The sequence below is a fragment of the Perna viridis genome, chromosome 11, assembly GCF_037379345.1.
Source record: "Perna viridis isolate PV_CMFRI_1.1 ecotype Kerala chromosome 11, ASM3737934v1, whole genome shotgun sequence".
NCBI classification, from domain to species: Eukaryota; Metazoa; Mollusca; class Bivalvia; order Mytilida; family Mytilidae; genus Perna; species Perna viridis.
Genome location: NC_142455.1, coordinates 10991404 through 11019257, shown reverse-complemented (window position 1 = coordinate 11019257; position 27854 = coordinate 10991404). Strand labels below are relative to the sequence as shown.

The 27854-nt window shown below is 32.2% G+C and overlaps 1 protein-coding gene and 1 long non-coding RNA gene across 8 annotated transcripts in view; one reads left to right on the top strand and one right to left on the bottom strand.

Annotated features, from left to right (window-relative positions):
* LOC148602964 (uncharacterized) overlaps window positions 1-15500 on the top strand; it is a 34397-nt gene extending 18897 nt beyond the window's left edge. Inside the window, exon 3 of the long non-coding RNA XR_015916278.1 lies at window positions 11948-15500. This is a non-coding gene — a long non-coding RNA (uncharacterized LOC148602964). The remainder of the gene's footprint in view (window positions 1-11947) is intronic.
* Window positions 1-27376, bottom strand: part of LOC148602963 (polypeptide N-acetylgalactosaminyltransferase 5-like) — a 104456-nt gene extending 77080 nt beyond the window's left edge. For 4 of the 7 annotated variants that reach the window (XM_088551329.1, XM_088551338.1, XM_088551340.1 and 1 more), the window contains exons 1-2: window positions 27219-27376; window positions 8884-9038 (exon numbers count right to left, since the gene is read on the bottom strand). The gene's annotated coding sequence lies outside the window, so the exon portion shown is untranslated. Of the gene's footprint in view, window positions 1-4303; window positions 4364-8883; window positions 9039-27218 lie in introns of all 7 variants that reach the window. The other 3 variants (XM_088551331.1, XM_088551337.1, XM_088551333.1) reach the window with 3 other exon arrangements.
* Window positions 27377-27854: the final 478 nt, after the last annotated feature.

The window sequence follows — 27854 nt, the reverse complement described above, 5'->3', positions numbered from 1 at the left end:
TGCATTTTCAGAAGTATATTAAAACGTAAAATTTCAACCATCATTTTTTTCCATTATCAAAACCACCTACCTGTATTCATTACACGGATGCCAGAACAAAAAATGTACCTAGTTAAGTAGTTCAAAAACATTTAAAGTTCAAATGTAATAGGAGTTGACAAAATTCATTCTAGTCATTTCCTGTGTTTCTGAAGAAATATTGAAATGCAAAAGTCACCCATCAATTTCTAAAACAGCTACCAATATTTATTACATTGATGCTGAAAAAAAATGATGTACCTAACTAGTAAAAGCACATTTCTACGTATAATAGAAATAAAAACCTGAAGTAAAAACATACGAGGACAGTTTAATAAAAAAAAATGTCACATCCTGTCTAGTTTGTTCGTGCAGACACTGTCACAGATTTACAACAATACCAACATGATTCTTCCATTTTTCCCTGATCAATACCTTCATATTTTACAGGACATAACGTTACAGCAAGTAAAATATTCAATTTGTTTTGAAGAAGTGTCCTCGTTCAGTTACCATGAATTTTAATACTTTTTTGGGCCTTTCAGAGCTTACTTAGAGGTGCACTTGCATTATAAGACCTTTTGGTGATCTCTGAAGGCATTTGTTATTAAGTAGTACTCCAGCTAAGAATCATGCAAAATGTGATTCTCGGGTAAATAGCCAACATATTTTTATTTCTAATATTTTGTTTGAATTGCCTTAGTAAACAGAAATCAACATTCATTTTTTCATATAACCTGTCTTCTTAGGTGATAAAAATTATATGGAATGCACTGTAGATTTCAAAATTAAGGGAGATAACTCTGTAAATGACACTCAAATACAACAGAATCTATTGGATTTCAATGTTGATTATCTCCTAAGAGTAGACAGATCTGAATGAATAATTACATATTTCATAATATAGACCCATAAAACAACTTAATTACAAAAATATGTAGCCTTTTTGGGGGTGTATCACATATTGCAGAATTTGCATGATTCTTAAAAAGACTTCTACTTAACCAGATCCATTCCTTTTATCTATTTCCAGATAAACAACTTAGATAGTTACATATCAATCTTTTGTCAACCTATGTATTTTAACAGCCCATCTTTCCAAACTTTTACTGGATTTTAGAAAGACCAATATCAGTTAGAAAGGATTAATATAATCTCAATTTTACAAAATGTTGTCAGATTCAACCTATGACCACCAGACCGTCCCACTAATAAAAGTCACAAACAGGACAGACTCATTAAATAACAACTGATCAATTCCTTAAAAGATTAAAAGTACAGACATAGTTTTTGACAGAATACAAGCCCTAAAGAAAAGCTACAAAATCTGCTACAGATAGAATGAATCAGACACGATCCATCAAAAACTATGAAACCTACACCAAAACTTGTCAAAAACAATAAGTCGTAAACAAACATGACTGACATACAGACAGCCAGACAGAAAAGACAAGAGAAAGCTCAAATAAGATAGATCTTATTCCAGATTGTTATCAATCACATTTTATCCCATGGACAAAGCATATACATTAACATACAGACAGACAGACAGACATACCCTCAAGACATGTGAAATCCTCTACAACATAAGAAGGGCAGACTCAATCTTAGAATCTATTTGATAATATCAATCACTGTTCTCTCCTTTGACAACAGACAAGGAAAGGATTAAGAAAGTGAAATTGATCTTTTGGAAAACCTGATAAATAATTATCCGGAACAAAGGCATTTATAGTGCCAACACTGCAATAGATCATCGTTTTTGTCTTTCCGGTGCCAGTAGTCTAACTGTTGAAATTTTCAAGAATATTAATACCATATTAGAACATGTTTGTTTTCTGCAGTTAGGTTGCCAAGTAAAAGTAAGTTATCCAAAAATGTCTGTAAGTCTCATTCTAATTTCATAGTTTCATTTTCCTTACCAGAATATCCAATGAAGAATTTATTGAAATCTGAAGACCGATCTGCATTTTATTGTTTACTTCCAGGATTTTGAAATGCTGTGTTACAACGTAAAATCATCTGTTTAATGCTTTTTCTTAATATAGTTATGATGTAAAAATAGAAACTCTTCATTCATTCCTCTATTTTAAAAATATAATTTGGAAATCAGTACAAAAATAGAGTTCTAGTATTTGAAGACATACACAGTGTTGTACCAAAAATTAATAAGTAGATTTTCCATATCATGCTGAACCTTTGAGTTTCATTTTCATTGAAATGCACAGACAATGAACATTTCAAGGGCAGATAACTCTGTCAAGAACCTCATTTCTCTAAGATTCTATTGAAAAAAATTCTGCACAAAGCCAGTGATGCAGATATCAAATAATGGTCTTTTCAAACAGAGAAAGTATCTCTGAGTGATATTACATTGTCAGATCGGTGGGGTTTTGACATGCATGTTTCTGATTTTTTCCATTCTGCCTGATTCTTATAAACACTTACACTTAAAATTGCAGACATTATGAAAAAAATATTTTTTTACTCCCATATCCCAGACAATTCTCCACAAGAGATACTAATCTCTACTTCATTCCACAGACAGCCAGACCCAAAAGACAAGACAAAAACCATAACTATGCAAGACTGCCTAACCTGTTTTGTGAAAATTAAATTGACGCAATAGAAAAATCTCATTTTTTTAATTGCCCATATAAAAGAAAAGAGGAAAAAAGTACCACATTAAATTAAAGATTGGATCTTGTGAAGGCAAAATTAATATCAATGGGTCTGTATCCTTAAATTGACAGAAATTTCTACTTCAAAATACTGACAGCCACACTTAAAACTCAAAATTCCCAAAAGTTCTATAGTAATGGCAACCTCTAATTTAAAAGATAAAAAAATATCAATCATGGAAGAGTATGTAGATGAAAGAAACAGGAAGTCTCAAGTACCAGAATTGATCCTTTAGAAATCGGATAAATCATTATCTTGAGTATAGCAATTACAAGGCTAAAACTCTTACAGATCATTGTATAGCAATTCTAGAGTCTTTTGTTCCTTCCACAATAAAATTGACTGAATTAATAAGAAAATCTGGAATTTTTAGCATTATTGGAACATCTTCATAGCGTCAATTGTTCTTTATCTATAGTAGAGGCAATCATAATACTATAGGCTCAAAATATAAATGTATTGTCATTCAAGATTCTTTTCCATTCTCTGCGATAAAAGTAAAGAATTGAGATTGTTCTGAATTAATGAGAAGATTGAAGCATCATAAGACAGTTAGTTCTTTCCCATGCTATACTTACATAGATCTACCCTGCATGTAAGAAGCAGGGAAGTAGTTAGTAACAAGATAAAAAAATATCAATCATGGAAGAGTATGTAGATGAAAGAAACAGGAAGGTGATTTATTTAACTTTTCAGCTCAATTTTTAATGGTGAAATGCTATGAAAACGATATGTATTTTCATACACTTATCAAATCAGGAACTCTGTGGTGGCTGGATTGTTACACTGCTTGTATTTTGTATTCTAAAAATCCTAGATTTGTTTATGCAAAGATATTAGAAGCAGTTATCTGTGGGATGAAGCAAAGTCTGTGAGTCATCATTACATTTCAATGTGCTCTAAATGCTCACGAGCACAGTAGGAAACTCATTCAAATTCAAGCCAGTCCTGAATAAAATTTTTTAATATATTCACTATACGGCTATATAATTTTTTGCTAAAATTAGCCACACCTGTCAAATAATAGCTGGTGAGCAGGTTACTATTTCAAACTCTGCATGCAGTTTGAAATGCCTTTTTCTATCATTAGTCAATAGATCTTGTCCCAATATGCATGCAATATCTGCCATATGACGTTAAACCATTATTAACAATCAATCTACCAAAATGCAAGGGCTATAAGAAAATGTTAAGAAACTATGGGCCAAAATCCCATGTTCCCAGTTTTTAGTGGAGTCTGAGTTGCTTATTATTTTTTTTTGTTACTTTGTAGGTTTTATTGTGGTTGTTTAATATTCTTTGTGTGTGTTTTTTTTTAATTTTCACTGGATCTTGGTTTCCTTGATTACTCTGTCCCTATTTATGAAAATTTGAAGACAAGCAAACAAATAAACAAACAGACAGACAGACAATATTACCTTAACTTGTCAAGCTGAGGAACAAAAATTCTTTAAATATTTAGTATAATGACTGCCTGCATTTTGCATACTATTTGTACTTAAAATTTAGAATTGGTTCTATGTTTTTAATAATGACACCCCAAAAAATGTAAAACATTTTCATCAATTTTCCCTGCCAAATGTTTACATATATATGTACTTACGCTATGGGATTGGCTCTAAGTTGTCAATAATAGCATCTTGCACACTGCTATTGAGAAGATCTGAATGAATAATGCATTGATGAAGCAATAAAGAAGTTAAAACATGAAGTGATGACATGCAGTAATATCGTAAAGGTCAATTACGGCTATAAAAACTGCCTGTTTTCATGGTAAAGACCAAATGTGTTGGTATTTCTTTCCCAGTTTTATACCCCCAACTGAGGATTGTATTAAGTGAACATGGCTTCTGTCAATTCATCTTTCTATTTGTCAACCTAAACCTTTTTTGCTAATTTTCTCTGAAATTTCTTATCACAGCCACTTGATATAAGGACGGAAGCCTTATATAGGTATGCGGTATAGCTGGATTTGTTTTAAGACTAAAGCAATATTAACTTCCTGTTATGAGGTTTGTCATTGTCATTGCATGTACAGTATATTTTTATTTCTTTTCACAAGTAGAAAACATAAAGTAATCTTGAAAATAGCAGTACAAAATTTCTATTTTTTTTTTTCATTTCCATGTCAAAATAACACCTTTAAAATCCTTCCATTATCTAAGAAGACAAAACTGAAATAGATACAACTAATTTAGTTATTCTTTATAAATCTTTCTTTTTATATGTAATTCTGACTCCTTGTCAAATCTTATTCATACATTTTTTCCATGAAAGTCAAATTAAGTTTGAATGTTCGTAAGAATCAGGCAAAATGGGAAAAAAATCAGAAACATGCATGTCAAAATCCCACTGATCTGACAATATATAATTTCACTCAAGAATGTTGAAAAGACCATTATTTCATCTCTGCATCACTGAATTTACTCAGAAATGTTTCAATAGATTGTTAGAAAATGAGGGTTTTGACAGATTTATCTGCCCTTGAAATGTTCATTTTCAGTGCATTTCAATGAAATTAAAACTCAATTTACAAAAGTGACATGGAAAATCTTGTCTTTCTTTCTGATTCTGATGGAGTAAATAGTCAAATAAAACTTTCTAAATACAAATAGTGTTTTTTTTTTCATACCATGTTTCACCAACTGCCTGATTCTTACAGAGACTGACACTTAAAATTTATAAGATTGATTACAAATTCATCTTATTCTTCATGAAAAATTTAATTCTGAACAACATGTGAATACATAAAAGAAAGCACCAAAGAATGGACAGACTGACAGACAATCTAAACTCTATCACCAGAGCTAGTACCATTCAAGAAATCTGAGTAGTAATTCATAACTCACAATTCCTATAAGAAAACTAACATGTTACAAAAAGCTAATAAACATTATTGGAGATAAGAAAATCTGGTGCTAAGACTGAAATTTATTGCTATTTATCAGAGGATCATCTTTCTAAGATCCTGTTATGTTATCTATGAGAAGTGGTAAAGTTTCCAGGAATATTGGAACTGATGTGAAAAGTGGTAAAGTTTCCAGGATTATTGGAACTGATGTGTCAACTACAGCACAATGTTAACTATCATGACCATACATAAGCTTCATTGAGTTAAGAAATACCCCCCACTACAAAAAAAGAACAACCATACACAAATTAAATATATTCACACAATTTTTCAATTTTCTTTTTTGAGAGGGGGGGGGATTTTCACCACAATTTATACCCTGAACATCTTCATTCTATCCACTCAAAAAGAAAAGAAAAACCTTTGATATATTCTACAAAATCAAAAACTATTCCTGTTTTTTTCTTTGTCTCTTTTTTCACTGTATGTACAGTCCTTGATCCGATCCGCACATCAGTTTGACGGATCCTTGACCATTGATTGATTGATTGATTGCTGATGGATCAATGACCGATGACCGGTGAACGATCTGATCACAGTTTTGTTATTTTAAATGGCAGATGATCTGTTAAAAATAACACAAATGTAAATAAAAGAATAAATAGATGTTTGTTTACATGTGTTGCATTATGTAAATATGTGTAAAACTGACAAAGAAAACACCGGAAATCATAAAATATATTGATCTCTCTGAGGTCATGTGATGCGATCACCAGTTTAATGGATCGGTTTGACGGATCGTTTTGACAGATCAGGAACTGATTGGTGATCGATGACAGATTGCAATTTTTGTTGCATGGATCGGTTCAGGTACTGTAGCTGTTAACAAATAGCTCTGAATGTCATACTTTTTATATCTTGATTTCTAAGCAGCCATAGACTGTAGAAAAACAAAACTCAAATTAAAAAAAAAAAACAATCAGAGTTGTGTTAGAAGCTAATTCTGTTCTTAGCTAATAAAATTACAATGACAAAGAATATACAATGTCATTCTTTACAGTTAAAAAAAAAAATTAAAAAAAAACATCAACAAAAATCTTCGTAAGTTTTTATAATCAGAATTAAGGCTGTTTTTTTTTTTTATCAAATTAAACCAGTAAAGAATTTGCCTTGCCTATTGAGCAGAACGGAAATTTATTCATCGTAATAACTCAAATAGCTTGATTGACACACCAACTTCCTTGTGTCTGTTGTCTTTTTTACAATTAAGCAAGTTTGAAACTTAAATCAAATATTTTTTTTTAAAAAGCACAGATAAATCAATTCCTTACCATACAATCAAGGCATTAAACAATAGAAACGAAACTTCATGAGTCAGCACCATGAAAACTGATTTATTGAACGGGTCATAGCTTTCCTTTCCTCGTTTGCCTCCCCCCGGACTTCACTTTTTATGAGCAACTCGTCAGGTGTTTCTAGAGAAGCAGAGGACGCTTACCCTACCGGTGCACCTGGTCCATTCTCCTTGTTTTTAGTGGAGTCCGAGTTGTTCATTTGCTTTTGTTACTTTGTATGTATGATTTTAGTTACTTTATGTTCTTTGTTGTGTATGTCTGTTTTCCATGTCTGGTCTTTGTCCCTGGATTACATTCTTTTGTTTACCGCTATAACCTTGGTTCCCTTGATTACTCTTACGAACTGATAATTTTCCCCTAAACCACAAATATTGGTACCCACTAATAAAAGTTCTTTCACAGAAATTAAAGATTATTTTTGTAGGCAAAAACATATGTCATCCCATTCCAAGGTTCAAAGGAATATAAAACCCCCAAAAATTAAGTGAATAAAAAATCCTAGTAATATGCACAAATACATAAACATATCATGTGCCAACTACAAAGTTTTATGAAATTTGGTGCAGTAGTTTCCGAGGAGTTACACATACAAAAGTGTGACAGACAGACAGACAGACAGACAGCTAGACAGAAGTACCGATGCACATATGGACAGGAAAAACACAATTATCTCTGGACAAAAGTGTGGGGAGACATTATGACCACCTTTCATGCATGACCAAAGTTGGAAGGTCAGTTAAGGTAAGTTTCACTGTACATAAAAATGATGTACTCAATATCCTTCCATTAACATTGACAAATCCCACCAATATATATACCTTAAGGTGAATGTTAATTCAAACTTAAATGCACAATTAGTGTTAAATTAATGTAAAACAGTGACTGAATGTGTAATTAATGTAAAATAATGACTTAATGTGTAAACTCCCATGTAATGTGATTAATCAACGGTAATTTTACGTTAAGAATTTCACAAACGTTAAAAAGTAGTAAAATTAAAGAATGTTTTAGAATACTATGAGAACATGAAGTTTTAGGCGTACTCTAACTCCTACAGTAAGTTGATATTAGATAGCGATGAAAATCACTTGCGATATATGCCCCATCTATATAGAGCCATGCGCCGAATTTGAAATAAATCCATACATTATGGGCAGATATTCTTGAGAAGTATGTAGTGAAAAATGCCTAAGTACTATGATACTGGAGACTGATATTAGACAGCACCCAAAATCGCTTAGTCAAAATATGCCCCAAGCACAATTTTAATGTTCTAACTTTCTGAAATTCCAAAAGGAAACAAAAAAATTGACCAACCAACACATTTTGATTTCCATATATTCAAAGAACTTCCACATGTAAAGTTTAATCATGGGAAGACCATTGCTATCCACTGAACGTTACCTGTGTATTTGTTATAAACAGCAAAAAAAGCTGAAACAGCTGATATTCTTCATAATAATTTTTTTTTTTTTTTTTTTTTATGAATGATGTCTCTTGTCAAACATGTTTACAATATGCTTATTTACTCTCTGTCCTATAACACTGTTAAGTTGTTCAAAATGTGAAATAAATTCATTAAGTCAAGCAGATAAACCCCTTTTTAAAGATTTCTATAACATTCTGTTTTGGCTCTAGAACATTATCTGCCATGCATTATGGTATGTTTTCAACTGAATAAAACAACCATAATACCACCAGTCATTAACAGTGCAAGTATCAATACACATATGCCTAAAACTCTACATTATTATCACATACAGCCAGGGCCAGAAATTTTTATTCCAAATAAATTGCATGCCCACATCTCCCCTCCCCCTCCCCACATCTGAAAAATCAAATGATCCTTATGGAGCTAAAAATAACCCACTACATGTACCACCATAAATAAACACTCCAAGTACACACAGTAAGCCAGACATTACACAATGAAGACTAAACTCTGCTTTATTATCACATTAAGACAGCTTAACTTACCCGATTTAGACAATGTTAGAGATGAAAAAGATACGTCCGTAAATAATAGCTTAATTAACTCCAATTTCAGGTCCTAATTCCACTGATAACTTGCTCAAGCTGGTAAATTTAGGTTAAGTCCGTGACATTACGTGGAGAACTAGTCACACTTATTCCTAAAAAATATAAATATATAAACACATTTTTATTTCATTATGACAGCGATCACCTTATAATTAGTTAATTATGTACGTATAAAGAATGACATCGTGTATTTAGACAACTGTCATTTACAAGGTGAGATGAGGTGTAATTCAAGTGTAGTTCTACGAATACCATTACTGCGACAGGCAAAATCGGAAGTTACTTTTCAGTCATAGCCTGTCAAAGGTGACATAAATGTAGACTCGTTTATTCCTGAATATTGTTTCTTTGTTCATATTTTTATCTTTATTTAATATGTACTTTACGCCTTACGCTGTAACTTATAGTACGATTGTTGTCAAACTGTCCTGAGGGCCATGTTTCTATTTTAATCAGCATGTTCGATGACTGACCCACAATGTTTGACAACACTGAATCCATTCATTTTTTTCACTTTTACAATGAAAATAAATACAGTGAAGAAAACCATTACTTTTTGGTCATGTTTTTTTTTAACTTGTATTAGAAAATATAACTCAATCAAGCTATTTTAATACATAATTCATTTTTTCTCAAAATATGTCAACTGTAAGAGTCTCCTTACTAGTCATCTAAGTCAAATTTTCCTAACATTGTTTTAAAAATCAATGTATCGAAGAGGCATTCATGTTCAGCTCTGGCAAGGAAAGATGGTTATGTATATGGTAAAAAGCCCATGTGTACAAAAATTCATGATGTGACCAAGTCTTCATAGAAATAAACCTACACCTAAAACATGATTGAGAAACACAGACTGTACAGCACATTTTGGCAAAAAATGAGGGCTAATTTCAGGGCTAAAAATTAAAAAAATATTAGGGCTAATCTAGAGACAAAATTAGGAATTTCACGGCACAAAAAGTAACTACCACTGAGAAAATTTTAATCTTTTAAAATCTAATAAAGATTCTATGAGTTTCATTACAATCAATTCAAAATGTGACTTTCCTGTAGGAGTTACAGATAAGAGGTGAGTATAGGAAGTATGGACAGACAGACAGCCAGACGAACAGACAGGGCAGGTATAATTAAGGATCAGCGTGTCTGGGGTGTGACCTTGTTTGACTACATATTTCTAATACTCATTGCAAAACTGTTGAAAATTATTTTTTTACTGCAAGATTTCTGTGGCACATCCTGCCAAACAAAACTCCAGTATCTGCCCCTGGAGCATGTCTATACGTGTAAACTCTCAACTCCTTTAATTTACAATTCAATAAACCAGGAAACTTAATGATAGCTTTATTGAGTGATTTCTGCAGCAGCTGTTAAAATTGTTATGAAATTATAATATTACAGACTTTGTTACTGCAATAACTAACAATATCAATAAAAAAGTGACTATAAAGCTGCCAAAAATAGAAATAAATCCCATAAACTTATAAACAACCATATACTCATCATGCATTATAATCTAATTCACAAAATACTATCCAACAATATTTTCTTGCTATTCAAGTTAGTCCAGTTAATTTTGATATTTTCTTTTATCCATCACCCACCCACCCCTCTCAAAAAAAAAAAAATTAAAAAACTATATTTGTATAAAGGACATTCTGAAGATGATGGGGTGGACTGTTAACATGTAAAACTGCAAGCTGACATTTAAAACTCAATTCAATTAACGTAAAACCACATTAGATTTTAAATTATAGACAAGAAAGTTTTCCTTTGTTAGAAGCACATTATGATCAAACCTGTCTTAGTGACCACCTGTCAACCTGTATATAAAGACCAACTGTCTTATGAGACCATGATTTTGCTCTTAGTTTTTACTGTACTTAAAAGAAATGTCATCTACATCACTGATACAAGTGCCATTCCTCTATAATAAAACATTTCTTATTCTTCATCTAATTACTCAGTCTTGATGATCATTACACAGAAGAATAAAGAGCTTCACAGAGTGCAGCATGCTATAACCCCAGCATGTCAAACTTTGTTCACTTTGGGCAAGTGTGGATGCAACATCAGTTTTTGGCAGACTTAAGCATGGGGACTTACAGTACATTATGGATACAAAAACTGCTTTGACAAAAATCTCATCAAATACAAAACTGTTAATTTTTTATGAATGTGGCCCTTTGGACCTTTAATAACTCAAAAACTGTAAGAGATATCAGAAATCAGATAGAAAAATGCAGGCAGGGATTCTCATAGCCAATGCAAAAAAAAAAATTTTAAATATTGAAAAGTTGGATTTTTTTTTTTACATGGCCCAATTACTCTCAATCTATTTTTCTCAAACAGGAAAAATAAGCCTAGCAATCCTGTAATCTTTTTTTAAAACAGAATTTCAAAAGGAACAAAAAAAAATGTGTTTATATAAAAACCTTGGATGCACTAGCTGAAAAAATCTGTATGGAATTTGTCTGATCTGATTCTAAATTATAGTAAAATTGGTTGATTTTTTCACCATTACTTTTATTTTAAGCTCCTGTCTTCACGTAAACATTGTTGGCAGAGAAATTATTCTTTATTTCTAGTGATATTTAACTAATTTTTTTAAACGCAACCTGGCGGATGGAAAACTTTAATATGCCTATGAGTACAATTCCAGCAAATTTTTCAGATGAAACTCCCCTTTCTGCATCCACAGTCATTTTTAAGCCTAGTGGAAATGGCAGAGTAGTTACAATTGTTATCCATCATTTCTTGCTTTCAGTTGACATTAACTTATTTTAAAATTTTCGGAACCAAAAACAAGACAGACATATCCCATTCATTTTCCGCCCATTGAAAAAAAAAATTAGAAAATTAACCTATTAAAAAGTTGACTTTCAACATAACCTGAGTCAGATATGTCAACATGATTTATTTCTATCTATAATTTATAGCTACATATGTCATTTTGTTTCTATATTTCTCTCTTTATTTTTATTTTTTGCTTTCTCTTTTTTAGGAAAATAGTGACTTTGTTACTATTTTTCAAAAATGCTGGATTTGAGAAGAATGGCTAATATGGAATGGAAAAGGCTGTGGTAAACTGGTATTTTGTGGAATTTTGCATGAATTTAAAATAATTTTGCTTGGGGAAACAGCTTATATTTGGAAATTTCAGAGTAACAAAACCACTGGATATCTAATATATTTAAGTGTTTTTTTTTCTTTTTTTTTTTTTCTTTAATAAATGATGTAGCATCACAATACAATTTCAATATTCCCTAGTGATACTATAGGCAACAACAGGAAAAATAGGGCATCTAATCGGATATTAAATGATACCCATGCCAAGACGCAAAACATCTTTGGAGGAACAAACATCTTAAGTACTTCTCCGTCTAAGAATCAGGCAAAATGTGTATAAGGTGTGGCACATGAAGAAAAAAAAAACACAAGAGATTTCATTGCATTGACCAAGTATTTATACCCAATACCCTCCAGATATAACCATCAAAGCGTTTGTAAAATTTGCCTTTTTAAGATATTGATGGGTCAAATTTATTTGAAATGCACTATGAAAAAATGGCGGGAAAATTTTCCCATACTTTTTCCTTTATATAAGCAGCCAAAAAATGTTTACGCTACAGATGCTTCAGGATAAATTTAAATAGCTTCTCCGTTGTTTTCTAGATGTATTGAATATATCTGTGGCAAAAAAGACCAAATTGAGAAGTATGATGTGCCACCCACTGCCTGATTCTTACTCAGAATGGTACTAAAAATGGCCATAACTTTCGCGTACATAATCTAATCAAACTAAAATTCAAACTTGGCCTATATTTCATGATACTCAATAATCATGGAAAATTTGAAAAAAATCCTTCGATAACATCTGAAATAATCATCTAGAAACTGTCCAGGAACAGACAGATAGGTGGATGGACCTGCAACTTTCAGAGGGCATCACATAATACCTTGCCACTTCAAGTGTCACAGTATAAAAATGAAACATACATAGTAGACTGAAAATTATGTAACTTATCATCATATCCAAGTCATATTTTTTTTTTTTTTTACTTTTAGCATTTTTATTTCAATCAGTGATGTAAAATTAACCTTTCACCTTGTTTCCTTCTTCTTTAACCATAGACCTAAGAACCTCCATTTATTCCTTTATGCCAAAATTGCCCTTACTTCCATACACAAATTAAGCCATAAAATAACTTTATATATTTGAAAGACTCTATCTAATACTTAACACCATCATTATTAACCTTTCATCACCTTTCATATCAGTCACAATTGGATTTCTAAGAATAGTTTCTTCACTATGGGAAATGAACACTCAAAAACTACTGGCAGGATAAGATAAACGTTTATTTACTTAATCAATGTAAACTGGTACATTTGTAAATCTATTTAAATATCTCCATTAAAAAATAGGGCAGTAGTGTAATTCCTCTATATAAAGTTTTCATTACATCCATTGAACTTGTTGTGTTTATATGTGTCAAAACAGAATTTAAGTTTGATTATCTCACATTTTTCTAGGATCAAACCATAATGATATCCACATGTGATGTCCAACATACCAAAGTTCATTGAAATGTTGATGTAGTTCTAAAAATAGCAATGTCAAAGAACATAAAAATCCAGAATGAAATCTTTGAGTTGGATTATCTCCCTTTGTAATAATCCAGCTTCATGTTAACAAACCTTCAGATAAATTTTCATCAAAATCAACTCAACAGATAATAGAAGTTGCACATTCAATATTGATGGCAGATGGGTAGAGATGATGATTCACATACCCCCGCTCCCTTTTAAAAATAAAAACAAAAAAAGACTTAGTTTGCAAGAGGTACATTGTATAATTAAAACATAAATTCCAATAAATCACTGAATGATCGGTTCACTGTCAAATTTGACTGTCACATTACAATTCTATCCTATAAAAGTCTATACATTCCTGACTTTACCATTAACTTGTCATGTTTGCGATAATTGACTTTCCTAGAATAGGCAGTCTACTATGGCAAAAGTTGCCTTCTTCTGTTTATGGAAGATGTATGGATATTTACATGGATATGTAGTTCATCAATGACCTAATGACCTTAACCAATCACATACCAAACCTCCATGCAAAAATTATTTTAAAAAACTCCTATATTAAAAACTAATCAAATTGCCTTTCACAACATTATTTCTCTTACATGAGAGCAACTAACTTAAGAGGTCAAATCCATGACCTTTCAATCTCATCAACTCACACACCAAACCCCTATGCCAAAACTCGGAAGACAACTCCTTTATCAAAATCAGACTCCTCTAAAAATACCATCAGCTAGATATGTTATATATTTCTTCTATGACAGGGGCTAATTATCAATTCATTAACCAATCTGTAGCCGACAAACAAGAATTTCCTGGAGACTCCATCAGATAGCTATACTATTAACTGGTCGTATATAAAATAATTGGTTTTCCGAGACTGACCGATGCATCTGACATTCTGTTGCTAAACAAGTCTAACTCATCCTGACAGCACTATAATTGTCATAAGATATCACTTTATCTTTAGAATCGAGAGATGTTTTAACCGCAAGTTGAACGACAGGTTAAGAATACAGCTGCGTAGAATTCCAATATGAAATGGAAGTATCCATGTAAATTACATGTGGTTTACACAATGTAAGTCAAAGTCATGTAATTGGTGCACTAAGTTCTGTTTCATATGAAGCTGTGATATAGCCCATTATTAGCCATTATTAGCCCTGTGCCACCTTTCATGACATTGAAAGGCCAATAATTCTAGAAATATTATAAAAAAAACAACTAAAAATGAAAGGATGCTTCCTCCTATTTATATAGCAATGAAACAAAAAATTACCAAAATTCTCAAGGCATAATTCAGTTTGACATAAAGTATAGATAGACAGACAGACAGACAGATTGTTGAACCAAAGATGAAAGAACAATGGTATGATATAACAATAGCAATATGCGCACCAATAGACAGACACACAGAGACAATCAGACAGACAGACAGACAGCAGACAAATGGAGACACAAATGGTTGGACAGTGGTATAGTTTAAAAATGACAATTTGTGGATAGACAGACATATGGTTGGGCTGAACGATGGAGGGGCAATTTTATAGTATAAAAATTTCCTTTTTATCCAAGTAAAATTTTTAGAAATCATAGAGAATTAAAAGGTATCATGACTCCTTTCTTATTTCTCATTAAACCCTTTCAATCAGCTTTTAAAAATCAAAACTCTGCACAGTAAGATCAATACCAGCTGCTGCCAATAGCATTTAATACCTAAGTTTTTAAAGTGTTAAAATATAGATTTTCTATAATAACAGATCCTTTGTAAATTGAAATAATGAAAACTTATCATCATTTGATCCAAACAAATCTATCATCTGTTTCCAGTAATATAAATGTATGTAAAATGAAAGACGGATCATCAAACACAATATGTTTCCCTTAGACGATTTTTTTTTTGAAAGATGCATCAGTAGATAGTTTGTTAAAACCTAGTATAGATATTCCAGAACAAGAAAGATGACATTAAAAACTAACTGAGCTGAACCCTGATTAAGGCGGTAGGCCTACAGTAAGGGACATAGCTCTTGAAATCAGTGATATGTTTGAATCATATTCAATTTAATCAAAGCCTATCAAGCTTTCATTTGAAATAGAATGAAATAAATCAGAGTTATTTTGATTCAAAGATGAGATTGATGTAAAATGCTTTAAACAAATGTTCCAATGATTTGTAAGAGTGATGTCCCTTGCCCTAGGTCTACCTCCTTAAAATAGAAACCTGTCTAAACCAAATTTCTTTAAGATTCCCAACAAAAATGAAAGCTGAACAACTGACAATTCAAAATGATATATATTGTGAAGTGGCTAAAATTAAACATAACTGACAATTCAGTACAAATAGGTTTTGGTTTACACAGGTTAGACTATACAGTGAAACCTGTCTAAACCAAACTCCCGTGGACTTCAAAATTGGTTCTATTTAGAAAGATGCACGGTTAACCAAGACTCAAGTTATATTTAAGTAGCAGTCTTTGTAAGAATCATGCAAATTCTGTAAAATGTGATATACCTCAAAAAAAGGCTATATATTTTTATTTTTTGTATTAAGTTGCTTTATAAAGTACCTGAACCGATCCGTGAAACAAAAACTGCAATCAATAATCGATCACAATCAGTCTCCAGTCAGTCATCATTTCATAAAACCGATCCATTTAACTGGTGATTGCATCACGTGACCACAGAGTGGTCAATGTATTTTACGCTAATTGTTGGGTTTTTTTCTATTGTACACATATTTATATAATGTAATAAATTTCAATATCAATTTATACTTTTATTTTACATTTCTTTTATTTATAACAGATCTTACGTCATTTTGTATAACAAAATTGCGATCAGATCTGTCCGCCGTCATCGGTCTTCGGTCTTCGATCTGTCAGCAACCAATCAGTCAACAGTCGTCGATCCGTCAAATCGTTGTGCGGATCGGTTCAAGGACTGTAGGTCTATATGATGAAATGTATAGTTATTCATTTCAATCTATCTGCTCCTATGAGATGATCCAAATCAAAAAGCCAATAGTTTCTATTGTATTTTAGTGTCATTACAGAGTTATCTCCCTTAAATTTGAATTCTACAGTACATTATATATGATTTTATCTCATATGCACAAGGGTTAGATAAACAGCCACATGCTACCTTCTGTTTACTATGACATTTTAAACAAATATCAAAAATAAAAATAAGTAGCTATATATAGGCTTTCAAACAATGAATCACATTTTGCATGATTCTTAGCTGGAGTACTACTTAACCAGATCCATTCCTTACCAAAACAGACTCTAAAAATAATATTGCCTGGTTTGGACAGGTTTTTAGATTATTCAAATTTCAGTTTAAATAAGTTTCATTGTATTCCTTTTTTTCATGCTGTTATATTTACAGCTAATGAAATAGAAAGTTTAATGGGGCAGATGTTCTTTTCCAGTGATTGATAATCCATTACCTAATGAAGCCCTGTAGGCAGTTTTCTGGACAATAAAGAAACGGACTCCACTCATTATATGATGGAATTTATCACACTTGTGGGAGAAATCTCAGATCTTCAACAGACACTCTTGTAACAACTTAACTCTTCTTGTCAATCATCCAGTGAATTACTTAAAGAAATATATCTGGCACCATTGTCACAAAACTTTTAAAATACTTAAGTTTGAGAATATTCTTAAGTTCAATAGTAACTCCAATCAAAGTTTTTGAAATTAAAAATGTCAAAATAGTTCAAAATTTTCTCAGAATTTTTACTTACTAAAGGAGGTAGACCTAGGATAAGGGACATAACTCATTACAAATCATTGGAATGTTTGTATTCAGCATTTTACACCAACCTCATGTAAACATTAAAGTGACTTTGATTTATTCCATTCTATTTAAAATGAAAGCTTGATAAGCTTTGGTGAAATTGAATATGATAAAAGCATATCACTGATTTCAGGAGTTAAGTCCCTTACCCTAGGTCTACCTCCTTAATCTCCCCCTTGAAGTTAACTCTATTACTCACTGTCAAAATACAATTCCAATTTTTATATTCCTTCTTACAATATTGCTAGGTCAATACTTAAACACCTTAAGATTCTCATTCTAAAACTAGCTGTAACCAAATACACTCAAAGGGATCAACCGTTCATCTTTCCGCAGAAATGTTGAAAATAATACAAGAAATTGATGTATGGCAGCAGACAAGAAGAATATGATATATCGATAACTTTAACAAAGATAACCCCTTTTTGTGAGAAGACAAATTTCCTTATTAGCTTGAAGAAGTGAAATTGACAAATGAAAAATATCAACTAAGACATTTTTGAAAGCTAACACTTCCAATAAATAAGATGGCTACTCTCTCATATTAGCTGTATGCCAATAAAAATTGTCAAATAAAAAATATCAGATTGGACTTTCATTGAGATGATTCAATTATTCCACCATTATAATGAGTTTTAGAGCAACACAGCAAATCTCTGATGGCTGAGGATGAACAGACGGAAAATCTCTCAAAGCCATAGTAGTTTTGTTGGTATTAAATACACTCGGTGAAAAAAAATTCTTCATAGGAGAATTTAGTAAATAGCTGTGCTATTAAAGTACAAATTCAGTTAACTCTTTCCATGATTACAATGCAAACCAGTTTTTAAGTTATGCCCTTGAAAACTTTTATGTCAAGATGACTTTCACAAATACTCAATAAATTTCCACACTTTCAATAATTATGTTTTTTTTTATATAAATCTGGCAGACTTGGTCTCAACAGACTACTGTAAACAAATGAAATTTTCGTGGTTGCTAAATTTCATGGATTCTATCAAGTGAACATATTAGTGGGTATCAATTTTCGTGGTTGCTAATTTTCATGGATTCTATTAAGTGGACATATTAGCGGGTATCAATTTTCTCAGTTTCATAAAAATGACTAGTGTTATATAGTGTTGAAAGTCAATTTTGCAAGTACAATTTTTGTTGTTTCCTGTCCACTGCAAAATTAGTGAAAATTAGTATACCGCAAAAATTAGTATGTTTACAATATTTCTACAGAGCTATCATTTTGAATCATATCTTATCATGAGGTCCTGTCTTCCTTTTTCTTTTTGAACCAAACCATGCCCTTAAATTCCAAAACACAATTTCAAATATTGTGAGCCTGGCAGACGACAAGCATAATCATGTCTTCAGGTTAGAGGTTAAGTAGAGACTTGGGAAGCCAGTTAAAAATGACAAATTAGTGTTGAGGCTTATGAAAAGAGACTTTGATGGTTTCACTCCTCAAATCAGAACTGCTCCTGTGGGCGTTACATCTTAAATCTGAATTAAAAATACCCAGGGACAAAAAGAAACCATTAGAAATTGATAATTTATTTCAGTGGAAGTATTATGGTGTATGGACTGACTTTAGAATTTTAGTTATATAACATTTACGTATTTGGAAAGATTAATCCCTGCTAAAGATATAGATTAGTCAAATCAAATTAACATGCACAAGGGATCAAATAGTAATATCTATTGTAGAAATGTAATGCCATTTCATTTATTATTGTAACATTTGTACTATTACAAAAACTGCAACTTAAAATTACACTTTGGAATGTTAATTCTTGAAATGTTAATGAATGGACCAATATCCCTTATGTTGGGCAAGTTGGCAATGAATTACTCCTAACAGTGAAATGATAAAGAATGGACCAATATCCATTATGTTGGGCAAGTTGGCAATGTCTTACCTCCTACCCTGAATTGAAAATGAATGGACCAATATCCCTTATTGTGATCAAGTTGGCAATGACTTACTCCTAGCACTGAAAGGATAATGAATGGACTAATATCCATGATGTTGGGCAAGTTGGTAATGACTTTCCCCTAAGTCTTAAATGATTGTGATTGGACCAATACACCTTATGTTTAGCAATTTGGTAATGACTTACTCCTAACAGAGAAATGATAATGAATGGACCAATATAGCTTAGGTTGGGCAAGTTGGCAATGTCTTATTCCCTACCCTGAAATGAAAATGAATAGACCAATATCCCTTATGTTGGGCAAGTTGGCAATGTCTTACTTCCCATCCTGAAATGAAAATGAATGGACCAATATCCCTTATTGTGGTCAAGTTGGCAATGACTTACCCTAACACAAAATGATAACAAATAAACCAATATCTAAGATAGAATTCCCGATCTGATCGAAGAAATATACACACATCAAACCATCAACCTGACGATGTCCATGGCTGTTCGTTGATAATGGATTATCAATATTTAATTAGGAGATCAGGGAATAATTTTACCAGTCTAAATACATGTCAAAAAGTTACATTATCCAAACCACTGATTCAGAAACCATACATTTTCTTTCATTAACAAAAAAACTCATTGCGAACAGAAAAATAATAGGTTATAATTAGCGAGAGTCAAAGCAATTTCGCAGGCAAAGGAAACGAAGAATAATGTTTTGATGTTGCCTCATCTATTTCAAGAATCAGCGTGGTTATCTTGCAATGGAACCAAAATCAGATGTATAGAATGACAGCAGAAAATTTGACAGACCTCAGAATAAACTGTAAACCTGTCCAAATCAGATTTTTCCAGAAGTTTATTCATACATGTATCTATTTCAACACATGGTTCAAAATAACTTTCAAGTGTGATAAGTTCAAAATGTCTTTAAATTTCAATTCAAAGTTCTGTTTGAGGAAAATGAAAAGTCCTCAATAAACTATGATTGTGAGAAACTGAAGGACCAGGACTTGGGGAAACAAATTTGATTCAGAGGGAGGGGGGGTGGTGCATAGCAGTTTTCAAAAAAAATATTCTGGCCTACACCTCCTTGTAAATAAATACTTTCTTGCCTTTTGTCCAGGTACACCATACAGTGAAATTGTGATGTGGTTGAAATCAAATATTCTGACCCACAAAAATCCAGAAATAAATATTCTAGCCCCACAAATAGTGCCACCCCCCCCCCCTCAGACTTAAATGTTGTCCCCTTTGGGTAAAAAGGAATTTAAAGGTTCAGAAATTGAAAGTCTTGTATACAGACCACTACAAATTTCAATCTCTTTCAAATAATTTTGAACCTGTACAATCTGTCTATACCGACCAAATCCTTTAGTCCCAAAGAATTCAGCTTTAACATGTTCATTGTATCAAAGTAAAAATAATTCACACCGCAAAAACATTTCTGAATTAATTAAAAATCTAGTTGTACCAAAGATCAAGATACTAAATCCTTTGATTGTACCACAAAAAAATATCTTCAAGAAATAACACCTCCCCAACTGACAGTCCTAATTTTATTTGAAAAAAGACAAAAAAAACTTCAAGCAAACAATTTTTTTTTAAATGATACTTAATCACCAAGATCTGTTTAAATAGGAAAATGACAAAAAAACATGCATCGCCAAGAAGTGAGACCTAATCTCTAATATGTGTTTTGAATAACGAAGCTGACAAAAACATGTAAAACTTTGGAACGAAACTTAATCTCCAAGTTGTGTCTTGAATACTAACTTGATATAAGACTTTCCTATGAATGACACATTTTATCTACGACTGTGTACCAAGATATCAAACTTGATAAAAAAAGTCTCCTACTAGGTGACAGATCTAATTTCTGTCATGTTCTATCTAAACTTGGGTGTCATTGTAGAATAATAGTCTTCTTTTAATTAACTGTCTTCAAAGTAATGTTTACAGATGCTATGTCAATATTATCAATATTTGCCAGACATAATAAAATGTTACCTAAAGGCCATAAATTCTGTAAGAGGATATTAAGGCCTTTTAAAAAGCCTCATTTTACCAAATCAGCCAACGTTTGATCAGATTTGGAGGTAACTCAGTCAGAACAATCATTGGAATCCTGAATGTTCAGAAAATCATACTGACGATATAAAATTTAACATCTGAAACAAAACACACAAAAAAAAAAGATTTATTTATGAGTGTCATTACAATATGGTATCCATCCTCTTTAAACAATACTTAAGTGTAAGTCCTTGTAAGAATCAGGCAGTAGGTGAAACATCATATTGTTGGTGTAATTTACTATTTGCACAATCAGAATCAAGGAAAACAGACAAGATTTTCTACATCATGCTGGACCATTGAGTTGCAATTTCATTGAAATGCACTGAAAATTAACATTTCAAGGGCAGATAACTTATTCAAAAACCTCATTTTTCTAAGATTCTGCTGAAAAATTTCTGTGCACATCCAATGATGTAGAGATCAAATAATGTTTTTTTTTTTTTAAATAGAAAAAGCATCACTGAGTGATACCGGTGTTTTACTGTCAGATTGGTGGGGTTTTGACATACATGTTTCTGATTTTTCATGTTCATTTTATTATCCATTTCATGTTCAACGTCTGAATATAGCTGAAATATTGCTGCTCGGACGTTAACAATCAATCAATCAATCTGATTTTTCCAGATTCTTACAAGCACTTAAACTTAACATCTAAGTCCTGAAAAAAGCATCATCTTCCTTATTATCATGAGCATCTATATAAACATAACCAATTTTTTATATAATGTTTCAAGGAAATCTCATTTAACAGTTTTAGAGGAGTAGTTCTTACTAAGTTGATTGATGGACTGATGAGCATAAATCCAAACAGACAGACAGACAATGATAATTTTGATGTAAACATTGTTTGAGGGATATCCATGCGTGTCTAAAACCAATTAGCAGGAAACAGAAGAAAACAGAATAATGCATGGACTGATAAAGTAATCCTTCAACCGAACACTCTTGGAAATGGCACCAAACAAAATACTCTGGACCATTTTTTTTATACATGGAAATATACCTCTCAGAGGCATAGCATCCAAATCTGGATTGGTACTGCGAGAAGGACACCTTGCAAAGGGGTTCTTGGGCAGTGGGGGCGGTCTAAAATAGAGAGTTCCTGAAAGAATATGCTATATATCTTAAATTTCTGCAGTAGTTGATTTCTTTTACAGTTATTGTTGTGTAATTGATTGTAAGCATGATCCAGGGCGCTCCCAGGAGCATACCAACCCCACTCCTTTTTGTTGAAAAAATTTTGTTAATTTTGTGCAAAATTTTTTTGGTAAAAATTAGCAAATCAGGGTCTTGAACTCTCTCTCTGGAAATCCGTTTTTTTCAAAATCTCTGGATATGCCCCAGGTAAATAATGATAAATATTACATCATAACTTGCAGCTAATTGTAAATTTCTAAGTCAACCACAAAAAAAACAGTTGATAACAAAGGAAAGACGAGAACAAATTTCCAAAGGCTTTCCCTCATGTTTTCTCAAGACAAAAATTAATTGTGAAGTAAATAACTCTGTCCATATCTATATAAAAAATTAACCTTAATGGACTTTTAAAACCTTTTTACAATCTAAATAAACAGCTGTGTCTAACACCCATAAATAAAGATTGAAAGTCATTCAAATCTATATGTATTGTTTTTTAATGAAATGAAAAGCTATACAGCTACTATCAGAGACCTATAAATATGTCATCCCACTCTGATAAGAGCATAACAGAATTTATGATAAGGAAAAGTTTGTTAATCCAAGGAGGCACAATAGGGAGTCTAGGCAATGGACTATAAAAAGGATGGGCAAGAAAAGTTCTCTACACATTGATGTACTCCCAAACAGTTGGAGTGGGGAAACCCTCTCGGACCCACAGCATCAACACAACAGCCCAGCCACTAGCAGGACATACTCTGAGTTCTTTGTTCAGGGGCTCTGCCACCAACACCAGTTGGTTCTACTAACCACTAACATCGACCGTGAGCCTGTATTTTTAAGGTCGTTAAAAACCAAAATCATCATCAAGTTCTCTGATCAAACACAGTACAGGAGCCTAGGCAATGGACCATAAGATAGAAGGGATAGAATAAGTTAATCTAACCAAAGGAGATACAAAGAGTCTGGGCAATGTAATATAAAAATGATAGGCAAAAAAGTTTTCTCCTATCCAACAAAGTACAGGAACCTAGGCAATGGCCTATATGAAGGATAGGCAAGGAAATTACCCTCTGATCCATAAAGACACAATAAGGACCCTAGACAAAGAACAGTATATCAAGGATAGGCAAGGAAACGTTTCCTTATCCATGGAGGTACAATAAGAATCCAGGGCAAGATTGAATACAAAAATTTTATTATGCATATCTAAGTCCATGAGAAAGATTGTAGTTAAAATACACATTTGATTATTGTAAAAATAAAGTGAGATCCCAATATGAGAAGGTCTTTTCACAATCAATTTAGCACTGTCAGTATATTATATGGGCTCTATTAAAATTTCCTTGACAATTGTAATTCCAACCCTTAATAGAATTGCTAGATACATGTCTTTCTATTTTAATAAAAAAAAAAACAGTATTTTCCAAATTTACACCAACAACTTCAATTTTTATCAAATAAAAAATCCATTTTCATTGTGGAAGCTATTTCAGATACTTGCCTAAACAATTGTCTCTTGATGAATTAGTCTAAGATCGTAGCAGATTATTTCAAGATGTTGGTGGTTGCCTCTAGTGGCCACGATTTAATTTCTTAGATATTGTCGCATTGCCTAAAGAGAACATTAACCACTTTTTGTTATGTAATTGTCGTAAAAAGTTGTATTTGGTTCTAGGGCTGTCTATCCCAGATGTATATCTACTATGTTTTTTTCCAAGTTATGGAATTATGATAGTAGGAAATTTTTAATCGATGTAACAACATCTTGTTTTTTTTTAAACTTATATACAGACAATAAATGAATACTTTACAACCTGCAAGGGTTAATTGATGTATTCTAACATGCCGTCTTCCATGGAATTACATATCATTTGACATGCAACTATGTAAATCATAAGGGAATCTCTTATCTACAAAGTACACTTAGTGACCTGGCTATTATCAGTTCCACAGCACAGTAGCAATAAATGTTTACAATAAAACCAAAATGGATATGGTGAATATGTAAAAAAAACAAGAACCTCATCAGGATGAAAAATGTCAGCTCAAGGCCACTCATGGGTCTTCAACGAATGCTGAGGAAACCCTCACACCACAGGGCAAGCTACAGCTGGCCCCTAAACATTATGCAAAGGTACAGCCAAATAGTTGCGCCATATACTCCAGCAAATACATGTAGGTACATGTCACATGTATTATTAACCATGCATTAGTTTTCTTTAAGTTTTTAGTAATATCTGAAAATAGCAAACAGATTTGTATCTACTGTTTCCTGATGGAGCTGTTACACCCATTTTGTACCTTCAAGAGTCTTGGATATAAACAAGAGGCTCCCAGGAGCCTGAATCACTCACCTGGTTGAATTTTACCTTTCAAGGGCAATAAATTAAACAAGAAGTTGTCCAACAATTTTGACTCAAGAAAACTTTGATAGGACTCATCATAAGGATCATTTCAGTAAATGAAAGTCTAAATCTATCATAGTTTTCAAGACATTGGCTGAAAACTGTAAAAAAAAACACCTGTCATTTTCCCCTGTCAAGGGCAATAACTCTTATAAGAAGGCATCTGACAAATTTCATGCCTGAAGACTTTTGTAGTCCTAAAAATAAGGATCATTTCAGCTATTGAAAGAATTTGGCTAAACCTAACGGTTTTGGAGATATATGCGAAAAACTATTGTCTGACCCCTATGTTCTATTTTTAATAACAGTGGCCATGTTTTTCCACGGATCAAAAAACCCCACATCAGCTCCTTGCAAGATACCCCAAGGAATATTCATACCAAGCTTGGTTCTAATTGGTCAAGTAGTGTCAGAGGAGAAGATTTTTGAAAGAAATAACACAAAAAATAGCAAAAAACGTTGAAAAAGAGTAATAACTCCAACATGGCTTAATAGATTAAAATGAAAATTTGACCACAGATAGATTTCATCATGCTGAACTTTTATCCCATGTCGGAATTTGGCTAAACCTAACTGTTTGGGAGATTTATGCGAAAAAACTACTGTCTTTTCTATTTTTAGTAACAGCGGCCATGTTTTTTGACAGATAAAAAATTCCCATACCAGTTCTATGCAGGATACCCCAAGGAACATTCATACCAAGTTTGGTTTCAATTGGTCAAGTAGTTTCAGAGGAGAAGAGTTTTGAAAAATTGTTAACGACGACAATGGACGACGATGGACGCCAAGTGATGGCAATAGCTAAAAAAGCACAATTAGTCATGATAAGCATACATCCGCAAACAACCACAAAAAATTTAAATGACACATTTCAAAGGAAGTCAAATTTTTAGAAATTAAATACCAGTCTGCACAAAAATCAGGTACTGCCAATGGTAAAGTGATTAAAAAAAAACAAGTGATACTAAGTGTAGGCCATGGACTAAATTTCAGACATTTTAGTCCAGTAGGAGCTTAGATCACTGTTACAAATTAGTGAATAGTCACACAGACAGACAGACAATGTTAATTAATTCTTAGGAGAGCAATGCATTGAAATAATTTTAATTAAAAGGGTAAATCTTACTTAAAATATTTATACAAATTCCAAGAAAAAATGTATTTATTCATAATCACACTTAACAGTACAAATAGAGAAGATCAGCTCTGAATATGTAAGTCATTATTACAATCCTTACCTGTTTATATATCAATACAAATATCTTATAATACAGTGAAACCTATTGAAACAAAACATTGAGTGTTTTGTTCATTAGGCAGTTGTTTGGTCAACACAGGATTTTTGTTGATATCTTAAATCTGCATTATTTTGTAAATACATAGGACAAAAATTCATTGGAATTGTAAAAAATTATTACAATAACTTCATTTTTAATCTATTCAGAGTTCAGTGTAGATAGATGTTACTATACTTATATATTCTTATGGGAGCCAGGGGGGTGGGGGTAATGGAGGTGGGGGTAATGGGGGGGAGGGCATGATTTGACAGACCTGGGTTGTAGTAGGTAACGAGATTTAAATACCCAGTTATTTGACTTGGCTAAGGGATTAATTCTTTAACCAAGTAAATCAACTGGCTATTTAAATCTCACTACCTACCACAATGTAGGTAGGCCATCCTGCCACCGTATAAAGTAGATCACACCCTCTTTGAACAAAAAATTAGGTTCACATAGACCTCATAGATTGCTCTATCTCATTTATGAGAATCAACTAAAATCACATATTCTTTGAAAGTTTAATCCTTATATGCTACATCATAAAACTATATTTTATCTACAAAATAGGTTTTTTTCCAAAGTTTTCATAATTTCATAGCTCTATTCTATTTTTGAAACTGATGTTTCAATTTTCATAAATGTGATCCTATCTACATAAAATGACTGTGAATGTAATAAAATAGAATGACTATGAAAGGCCTTGCACAAATTTAAAAAAAAATGACTGTGAAAGATTTACAAAAATTGACTATGGTAAGACTTAAAAGTATTAAAACTGTCTGTGAAGAATTAAGGAAACTAATGTTCCTGTCGATAAAAACGCCAAAAGGTCAACAACTTGATGTTTAGGTTTCTAATGAAACACTCTATCAATAATCCTCTTTACAATACAAGCCAATACTAGCGGAAAATAAACTATGTTTTTGTCGTAACCAAACAATCAATAACACTTCAAAAATCCAATAAAATTATAAAATGACAAAATTTAAACTTTAAAACATTTAAAACACAAATTTAAAATACGAAATTCTATTTAAAATTCAACTACTTACGGTATCAATAAGTTTAAATAAATTCCGAACAAATACACGCAATCGTTTCCTGACCTTAAGATTCCGATTGCCACATCACCACCAGGACTTAAAGAGATAGGCCCACGACTTATCGTAAATAAGACATACCACCAATGTCGACGGCTAGATTACAATATACAGGTGAGATAACGAGTATTTACCTGGTTATGGTTTGATTGAAGTCTTACCTGTGGTTTTATTAATTGATAAAGGATCATTACTTTTTATTGATAACATTGATTAGGTGTAACTACTTAGGGGAAGTCTGGATGTTGGGAAAAGAAACAGGAAATTATTTGTTCCATTTAGTTTACTACCAGTTGTATGGCAATGACATCATATTTACTTCTAAGATGTGAGTGTTTTCCTTAGATAAACAGTACAAATGTTCATATAGTCTACTTACTGAGTAAATGAAAAATAAATAAAAGTAGATCAGAGTATTTTATTTCCAAGGGAACAACTACTCACATCAGTTAACCTTTAGAACTTACAATTAATGAAGATTCTCCCACATTAACATTCAGTTTCATGTGGGGGAATTTCTGTGTAAAAGCAAAATCTTGTTGTAAAAATTCAATAATAAAGTATTTTCCATAATAAATATAATAATTT